The sequence below is a fragment of the Penaeus japonicus genome, unplaced genomic scaffold (assembly GCF_977035675.1).
Source record: "Penaeus japonicus unplaced genomic scaffold, GWHDUDI00000001_assembly GWHDUDI00000029, whole genome shotgun sequence".
NCBI lineage: Eukaryota > Metazoa > Arthropoda > Malacostraca > Decapoda > Penaeidae > Penaeus > Penaeus japonicus.
Genome location: NW_028234431.1, coordinates 32,986,322 through 32,996,321, shown reverse-complemented (window position 1 = coordinate 32,996,321; position 10,000 = coordinate 32,986,322). Strand labels below are relative to the sequence as shown.

The window sequence follows — 10,000 nt, the reverse complement described above, 5'->3', positions numbered from 1 at the left end:
TCCCTCATTGGCTCCCTTCTCCCTCATTTTGCTCCTCTTCTCTCTCATTGGCTCCTCTACTCCCTCATTGGCTCCCTTCTCCCTCATTAACTCTTCTCCCTCATTGGCTCTTCTCCCTCATTACCCGCAAATGAAGAGTTCAGGTGCCGAACGGTGTGACATGTTAGACGACGTAAGAAGTGCCAAGAAAAGTCTTTAATTAGTTTAGGATTTACAGGCATGTCTTCGCATAAGTTGTTGCCACGTGTGTGAGTGTGTCTGTGTCTGTCTCTCTCTCTATCCCTCTCTCTCTCTCTCTCTCTCTCTCTTTCTCTCTCATATTCTCTCTCTCTCTCTCTCTCTTTCTCTCTCATATTCTCTCTCTTTCTCTCATTTTTTCTCTCATTCTTTCTCTCTCTCTCTCTCTCTCTCTCTCTCTCTCTCTCTCTCTCTCTCTCTCTCTCTCTCTCTCTCTCTCTCTCTCTCTCTCTCTTCCTCTTTCTCTCTCTCTCTCTCCCTCTCTCTCTTTCTTTCTATCTCTTGTCCTCTCCCCTCCTTTCTCCTCCCCTTCCCTCCCCTCCACTCGACTCTACTTCCCCCTTCCCTCCTTTCTCCTCCCCTCTACTTTCCTGTTCCCTGCTCTCATCTTGTCTTCTCCCCTCCCCTCTTCCCTTCTTCTCCCCTCCCCTCTTCCCTTCTTCTCCCCTCCCCTCCTCCCCTCTTCTCCCCTCCTCTCTTCCCTTCCTCTCCCCTCTCCTCTTCCCTTCTCCTCACCTCCCCTCCTCCCTTCTTCTCCCCTCCCCTCCTCCCCTTCCCCCTCCCCCTCCCCTCTCCCCTCCCCTCCTCCCCTCTTCCCTTCTCCTCTTCTCCCCTCCCCCTCTTCCCTTCTCCCTTCCCCTCTTCTCCCCTCCCCTCTTCTCCCCTTCCCACTTCCCCTCCTCCCTTCTTCTCCTCCTCCCCTCTTCCCCTCTCCTCCCCTCCCCCTCTCTCCCACACCACTCCACCTGAAAGGCTTATCTCACTCGCTCCCGCCAGCTGTAACGAGTCGCACGTGATTAGTGTCAATGCTGGGACACTGCACACGGCACAACGTTATCGAAGTGATGGCTGTCGTTTTCGTTGTATTAGGCGGGGGTGGAGAGTGGGGGGGGCGGGGGACGGGGGGCGATGGAGGGAATATTGGAAGGAGGGCGAGGGGTGGGAGGGAGAGGAGGGAGGAAGGAAGGAAGTAAGGTAGGAGAAGGAGGAAGGAAGGAAGGGAGAAGGAGAGATAGGTGGGGAATTATGATACAAGTAGGAGTAGTAATGGGAACAATAATAGGTTTAGAAAATCTGGACAGGGAAGACAAGAGGAAGAGGAGAATAGGAGAAGGAGCGAAAGAGGTGAAAACAAGAGGAAGGCGGAGGAAAGGCAATCAAAGGAGAGAAAGGAATAGATTCCGAGAAGGGAGACACGGCCATGAACCTAGTGAACCTCATGACATCATCCCCGCCCCATTAAGCATGAGACCCGCATGGCACGCATTTCGCCACGGTTCGCACGCGCGTGAGAACGACCGACGGACGACTCGATAGCGTTCTTTACGCTTCCGTCGCCGCCGCCACCGCTGCCGCCGCCGCCGCCGCCGCCGCACGACCTCCGAACAGGGTCACGTGACGGTGGACGCGCGCATTCCCAAGAGGCGAGAACTGGCGGCGCGGAACCCTTCATCGGCTGCGTCAGACGGTAGTTATGGTGGAAGCGACCCACGTATAAGCGTGCATGGGGGTAGGGGGAGGGAAAGGGGGGGAGAAGGGAAAAGGAGGGCGGAGGGGGAGGCGGAAGGAGGGGGACGGTGGTGATAGTGTGCCGCAACGGAAGCCGTCGTGCGCATTGCGATAGTCAGGTGTCCTTCAGCGCGCATTTTAAACTGGGGTCGCTTTCTCGCCGTTTGATTCTCTCTCTCGCTTATTTAGCCGGTTTTACGAGCGTGAATTATTTATAGTCAATTTTATTATTCTTTTCGGTGTGTGTTGTGAAGTGTGGTACGCAATTCCAAGGTTGTAAAGATAGTTATCAGCTGCATTCACTCTTATCCGACCCGGTTTTAAGGCTTATCATAATGGCGCCGTTGTATCACCCATTCTGAAATGAGCCGCAGATAAATAGAAGGGCTGGTTTGCACATATGGCCTTTTCTGTTTTGTGATTACAAATATTGAATGATGTTAGACAATCATCATTAAGATCATCATCTTTATCAGTAGGATCATTATAATTACTATCTAATATAGCTATTGTCGTTGTTTTTGTTATGGTGGTTTTGTGTAGAAAAAAATTGTTGACCGCTACCACCTCCCTCCACCCCCCCCCCACTCACACACACACGCACGCATGCATGCAACCTGCCCAGCAAGTTGCATCAACACCCTCCCACGGTGAGTCTCTCATAAGCCAGCGCTCCTCTGACGCAAGTCGCTGCTTGGAAGCACTCTGACGTGAAAATAAGAGGAACTGCCTTTCGGACGCTTTTGAAAGGAGTGTTGATGATCTAGAGATCCAGAAGGACAAGAAATATGAAGCTCGAGGCTCGAGATACGAAAAGGACACGAGAGGTTTTTCTCCGGATATTTTCTTGCACAAAAGTCTCATGGGCGGCGGCGCTGGAGGAGACCAAATCATGTTTGCTTACCTTTCCGAGGCTTCCAGTTTTGCTGCAGCTTTTGCCTTGCCATCTGGAAATTTGTTTTCCTCGCTTATCATGTGTCTATGTATATATATGTTGTTTGTTTTGTACGTTTTGCATTTCCGATTTTTGTTGTTATGAAAAGATACGTTATCTGATATCGAGTTTCAGCGAAGCTATATGTCCGGTTTCTCTCTCTCTCTCTCTCTCTCTCTCTCTCTCTCTCTCTTTCTCTCTCTCTCTCTCTCTCTCTCTCTCTCTCTCTCTCTCTCTCTCTCTCTCTTTCTCTCTCTCTCTCTCTCTCTCTCTCTCTCTCTCTCTCTCTCTTTCTTAAAAAAATGTTTTTGGCAATTTCTATCCCATTAGATTAACATACACACGTATCAATATCATATTTATTCTAAACAAGAATATACTACGAATTTTAAGTCCAATTTACTCATGTAAAAAAAACATTTTTTTACGGCTCCTTATTTACCTAATGATGATGGATTACCTGGAAGCAACGACGAAGAAAACGTCTCGACTGGAATTTATTTTGGAAGTCTAAGAATTTTCAGAATATTGTCGTGACATGCAAAAGCCATGCTTGCTAAAACGACACACTTCCTGAATAAAGGAGAAACAGCCAAGAAAAGACGAGATGTTCTTAAATCATTTAGGAAAAAAAAATGGACCACAATGAGGAACCAGGGAGTAGAGGAGCGACGGAAGACAAAACACGGGCGGCGTGCGCAATCCTAAGTAGTTTAGCCCAAAGGAGGTGAATTCTACTTCTTCGAGTGGACTCCCGCACGTCCTGCTCTATTCTCTTGCTTTTTGTGTTTTGTTTTCTTTCCGGAGTCGAGAAAAAAGGAACACAAAAAACGTTGAATACAAAAGAAGATCGTTGTTCGAGACTTGGAGGGGGGTTGGGGTATCTGCATGACGTCACAGCCCCGCCACAAACATAAATCAGTGTCTTCATCCCTGGACACTGCACAGCTCTCACTCTATCTCCCCCCCCCCCCCCTCTCTCTCTCACACACACACTCCTCTCTCTCTCTCTCTCTCTCTCACTCCTGCCCTCCCCTCTTTTCCCCCTCTCTCCCTCCCCTCTTTCCCTCCCCTCTTTCCCCCCTCTCTCCCTCCCCCCTTTCTCCCTCCCCTCTTTTCCCCTCTTTCCCCCCTCTCTCCCCCCTCTCTCCCTCCCCTCTTTCCCCCCTCTCTCCCTCCACCCTTTCTACCTCCTCTCTTTCCCCCTCCCTCCCCTCCCCTTCTCCCTTCCTCTCCCTCTCTCCCTCTTTCCCCCCTCTCTCCCTCTCCCTCTCTCTGTCCTCTCCCAGGAGGCCTTGGGTCAAGTTTTCCTCAAAGAAACAATAAGAGAAGAAGGAAAAAAGAGGCAGTCTTCGGAGAAACATTTTTTATTACATATATTTTTTTCTTTTTTTTTTCTCTTTTTTTTATATCTCCGACCAAACACGCAAAAAGTGTAAAACAACAGAAGTCCGAGTCGGAAACTAGGAGTTTATGAGGAGCGAGGCCTTTTCCCTTGGGTTAATTTTCCCTGATAGCTTTGTGTGTGTGAATGCTTTTAGCGAGATTGGAATGATGCGTACGCGCGGCCGGGGCCAATTCCGGTGAACGGGAGTTTTCTCTCTCTCTCTTTTTCTCTCTCTCTCTTCTCTCTTTCTCTTCTTCTCTCTTTCTCTCCTTCTTTCTTTCTCTTCTTTTCTCTTTTTCTCTCTTTCTCTTCTTTTCTCTTTCTCTTCTTCTCTCTTTCTCTTCTTCTCTCTCTTTTTCTCTCCCCTTTTCTTTTTCTTTCTCGTCCTCCCTCTCTTTCCCTCCCTCTTTCTCCCCCCCCCTTTACTTTTTCTCTCTCGTCCTCCCTCTCTTTCTCTTCGTCTTTCTTTCTTTCCCCTCCTTTTCTTTTTCTTTCTATCCCTCCCTCTCTTTCTCTCGTTTGTCTTTCTTCCTCCTCTTCTCTCTCTCCCCCTTTCCCTCCCCTTCCCCCTTCCTCTTCCTCTCTCCCTTTCCCTACCCTTCCCCTTCCTCTCTCCCTTTCCCTACCCTTCCCCTTCCTCTCTCCCTTTCCCTACCCTTCCTCTTCCTCTCTCCCTTTCCCTACCCTTCCCCTTCCTCTCTCCCTTTCCCTACCTTTCCCCTTCCTCTCTCCCTTTCCCTACCCTTCCCCTTCCTCTCTCCCTTTCCCTACCCTTCCCCTTCCTCTCTCCCTTTCCCTACCTTTCCCCTTCCTCTCTCCCTTTCCCTACCCTTCCCCTTCCTCTCTCCCTTTCCCTACCCTTCCCCTTCCTCTCTCCCTTTCCCTACCTTTCCCCTTCCTCTCTCCCTTTCCCTACCCTTCCCCTTCCTCTCTCCCTTTCCCTACCTTTCCCTTCCTCTCTCCCTTTCCCCTCCCCTTCCCCCTTCCTCTTCCTCTATCCCTTTCCCTACCCTTCCTCTTCATCTCTCATTTCCCTCCCCTACCTCTTCCTCTTCCTCTCTCATTTCCCCTTCCCCCTCCCAACACACAACCCAACCCCAAATCTCCCATGTCTTCCTTTCCCCCCTCCCCCTCCCCCCTCTACCCTCTCCCTCTCAAACCCAGGAAAAAAAAATGACAATCGGATTTCGGATTCCTAATAAGCGATGTCCGTCCCGTGTCCGATTCCGTTGCTCTTTTTCTTTGGTAATGATTGCACTGAATCGACATTTTCGCGTGTTCGTTTCAGCGCCGGACGGAAATTCATTTATGGACTCGATTTTTTTTTAAGAAAAAACAAAAATAGAAAGAATGGAAGTAAAAAATGGACTAAAAAAGGTGATGATAATCCTAAGTGTAATGCAGTGGCTATGGCATTGGATTGCGTTGCTGAAAAAAAATTGAGATTCGGGATTAGTGATTGGGTTTTTGTCTTTTTGAGATCGTTCGGTTTCGAAAAAAATGTAAAAAAGAAAAAAACGTACAAATGAAAAAAAAAAGTTGTTAAAAAAATGCCAAAAAAAGGGATGGAAATGAATAAACATCCTGTAAGTAAGAAGAAATTGAAGCAAAATCGAAAGAGAAGAAATAAAAAATCTATAATAATGATATCCATGACGACCAAATATTGTGTGTGTGGCTGTCAGTTCCCATAAAAAAATAGATAAAAAAAAGATCAAAACAAAAGTTAGGCGTCACCAAGTCTGTCGTCATGGCCATGCATTTGTTTGTTGTTACAAGGACGCTACGAAAATTTATGCAAGAGGCCCGATTGTTCATGTTTTCCATGACTGGGTTTCTGATGATAGGGTGGGTAAGGGGGAAGGGGAGGGGGGAGGGGGGGGAAAGTAAGGGAGGTAAACGAGAGAATCAGAGCTGGTTTTTTTTCGAAGGGGAATTGAAAATATTGTTTTGGCTTCAACGTTGCTGAATGCCCTTTTTTTTTTCGTTTTAATGTATTGGTTCTTTTCCCTCTTTTCTCTCCCCCTCCCCTTCTACGTCCCCTCTCTTTCCCCTCCTATCTCCTCTTCCCCCTTTCCCCTCGTATCTATTCTTCCAACTTTCCTCTCCTCCTCTCCCCTCCTACCCCCTCCTACCACATCCTCCAACTCCCCGCCCTTTCCTTTTCATTCGCCCCCCCCCTCCCCCCGTATCCGACCCCACCCCTATCTGACGTTTCATTGGCATCATCACTAGAGGCTTGTAACTAATTTCGACATTTGAATTTACCTCCCCATATCCCCCCACCCCCACGCCATCGCCCTTTGTTCTCACCCTTTTTCCCTTTCTTTCTCTCTCGTTCTTTTCTATCGTTTTCTATCGTTTTCTCTCTCTCTTCTCTCTCTTTTCTCTCTCTCCCTCCCTCCCTCCCTCCCTCTCTTTATATCTCCCTCTCCATCTCTCCCCCATCTCTCTCCCTCCCACGCCCACTCGCTATCCCTTTCCTCGCCTCTTTTCATTCTTTCGTTTAATGATCAATCTCCTCCTCCTGTCTGCATTTTCGGGTCCAATTCCCCATTCGCCTTTTTCCTTCCGGAAAGAAAATGGAAGTCGGTTGATCAGATGACAACAAAACAGGACAAATGCATGTCTCTTCCGCTTAGAACCTCTTAGGCAAGTGATGGCAAGCAGTGCCATTTACAATACCAAGCCATTTACGGTGCTCGACTTTTGCCATTTACGGTGCTCGACTTTTGCCATTTACGGTGCTCGACTTTTGCCATTTACGGTGCTCGACTTTTGCCATTTACGGTGCTCTTCTTTTGCCATTTACGGTGCTCTTCTTTTGCCATTTACGGTGCTCGACTTTTGCCAGTTACGGTGCTCGACTTTTGCCATTTACGGTGCTCGGTGCACTCGCTGCGTGAAGGTACCTGATATACGCACGCGAATGGAACTTAGGCATGCAAACGTTTTTCTCTCTTTTTCTCTTTCGTTCTCTCTCTTTCTCTTTCTCTTTCTCCTTCTCCCTATCCCTATCCTTCCCATTTCCCACCCCCCTCTCCCTCTCTTTCCTTCCTCCCTTCCTCCCTCACCCTCTCCCGCTCCCTCCCATTTCCCATCCCCCTCTCCCTCTCTTTCCTTCCTCCCTTCCTCTCCCTCCCTCCCTCACTCCCTCCCTCCCTTCCTTCCTTCCTCTCTTGCCCGCTTAATTTACATTCTTGAAGCTCATAAGGAAGCATTTGTGACAATAGAAGCAAGAGCTCGTTTCACGTCGCTAAGGAACAGGTAGAATTGCTTCTCTATTGCGCTCGGCTGCCTTCATTTGTCGCGAGAAGAAACCTTTATTGTGATCCTCCAAAGCTGGCGTGGTTTCTGTGCCTGCCGCTAGAGGGCCGATGAGTTGTGTGGGAGGGGGTAGGGGGAGGGGTGGTGTCCATGGGGTGGGTGATGGAGGGGGGTAAGGTTTTTGTTATTGCGAAAAATAACGTAGGGAATGGCGTTTATTTCGAGAGGGTAATGTGGGAGGTATTTAGAGAAGGGGGAAGGTTTTTTGACACGTCAAGTAAAGATGTCAAGAAAGAAGAAGAAGAAGAAGAAGGGGAGGAGTTTAAAGGCGGAGAAACGAGGGAAGGAGCTTTGTGACAGATAATGAGACGAGGGAATCGAGAAGTTAGTTAAAATGACAGATAAGATGATTAAGTTAAGCATGACAGGGACTGTTAAAGATTACCTTTTCCATCGCTTATTTAGATATAAGGGGAAACCGAATAAAAGTGTTCAACATCTCACTTAAAGAAAGCGTAGAATATTTGCCCCGATTAAACTACCGGATAAAAAAAGCGATTATTTATACCCTCACGTTTTAAGGCTAATGATAAAAACGTGTAGCAACGAAAGGGGATCGAGTGTTGCCATCAGAGAGATCTTTGTTTTTATTTTCCGATCTTTGTCGGAATTCCCATTCTGGCGACGATAAACCTTCTTTTTTATTATCAATTTCTTATCAATTTTGCGGCACGGATGAATATTCAGTCGGCTCAGATACTACAAAATTGGTACAAAAATTGCGGAAACCAATTGAAGGACCGTTATTAGCTGCAGTGGTGCCAACGCTGAGAGAAACCCGGGAAAAACTCAACGGCCTTTTTTAAGATTGCAATGGTGATCTACCAGACTTAGAATGTTTTTAATTAGATATCGATAATTATGCTTCTGGCAATTATTTCTACTTAAGTGTTTCTTTTGAACTCGGATTAGTCTTCAGCAGAAGCGAAATGGTAAAGAAGGGATCAGCGTGGAAGCTTCGCAGTCTTAGCATTTTTTTTTTTTTTCTATCGAGTTTTGACATTGATATTGATTAGAATGTTTAGTTTTTGTGTTGTCTACCGAAGGAAAGGGTTCTTGACCTACGATTCATTGCGTATTATATATTTTTTTTTTTCTATTACGGTATCCATTGAAGAATTTTTTGCGAGGGCAAGGTTAATAAGTGATATTTGATATGCTCTATTCACACAAGTGTCGTTACATTTTTATTATAAATGTTTTTGATTTGCTTTTTATCTATTTCCATGAAAAAAAAAATCCGTTCGCCAAAAGGTCAAGAAAAGAGCAATATCCAGTAACTTTGTGTACAATATACTCGCAGCAGATAGAATCACTTCTCTTTCCCTTTAGCCACACGACTCCATTTCCCTCTGGCTCCGTTTCCCCTCGGCGTTTGATCATCCCTAACGCGATCCGCTCTCGCCAGTCCACGAGCCGGAACTAGCGTAACTAGCGGTACCGAATCGCCCGTCGCGGATCCGAACCCTTTCGCGTCTCTGCAGAACATTAGGCGGAATTGCGACGGCGGGATGCCTCCGTGAGACCTGGATGAGTTTCCGATACGGCCGATACAGCTGGCTTTTATCGAGTCGTGTTGAGAGCAGGCCAGTGCTGTAGTTTATGAAAGGTGCGTGAGACGAGGCGCTGGGGTATTGCTGTAACCGGGATTACAAAACTGGGGGGGATGGGAGGGGAGAGAAAGAGAAAGAGAAAAAAGACAGGCAGGCAGGCACAGACACACAGGCAGACAGACAGACAGACAATGAGAGAGCGATAGATGATAGTGTCCTTGGTATTGGAGTCTTTCCGAAACCTTATTTTTCTGACTTTGATGTATATTTTTTTTATTACATTGCCGGGGAAGGGGGGGGGGGGTAGAATATCACTTGACGAAGGCTCCATTAGACTAAGCTCTTTTCATACACAAGACAAGCGATCTAAAACACTTCATGTCCCAGTGCGAGCATAACAAATTTAGTACTTCATCTACATAATTCGTGCCCTCCCCCCCTCTCCCCTTCCCCCCTCTACCCCACCCCCTACCCACTCAAAAAAGAATGAAGAAAAAAGTTTTTGGTTAGTGTACTTACGCTGATGATGTGTATAACACTCTTCGCATAATTGGATCTGCATTTGTTAGTTTGGTAAGGAAAGGTTTTCTTCTATTTTCTCTTTACGGGGGAAAGAAGGTTGATAAATATATTTTTTTGAAAGAGGTAAACTGGAGATAATATAAACGGGTTTAGGGAGGTTATTAGCGGAGATGACAGTACTCTCTCTCTCTCTATCTATCTATCTATCTCTTTCTCTCTTTCTCTCTCCTCTCCTCTCCTCTACCCCCCACCCTCACTCTCTCCTTCCCTTTCCTTCTCCCTCTCCTCCTCCCACTCCCTCTCCTCCTCCCACTCCCTCTCCCTCTCCCTCCCTTTCCTTCTCCCTCTCCCTCTCCCACTCCCTCTCCCTCTCCCTCGATGAATGATCAATCCCTCGGCGGACTTGGGATAGTAATCCCTTCCAATATATATATATATATATTTTTTTTTTTTTTTACTATAGACTTGTCCGTTCCTCGCGTCGAGTTTCTTCTGATTTCGCTCTTGTTTTTTCTTATGTCTTTATCATTA

General features: G+C 47.0%; 1 protein-coding gene across 2 annotated transcripts in view; it reads left to right on the top strand.

Annotated features, from left to right (window-relative positions):
* LOC122242950 (protein Skeletor, isoforms B/C-like) overlaps window positions 1-10,000 on the top strand; it is a 155,707-nt gene that overhangs the window by 90,495 nt on the left and 55,212 nt on the right. The gene's annotated exons all lie outside the window — the stretch shown is intronic.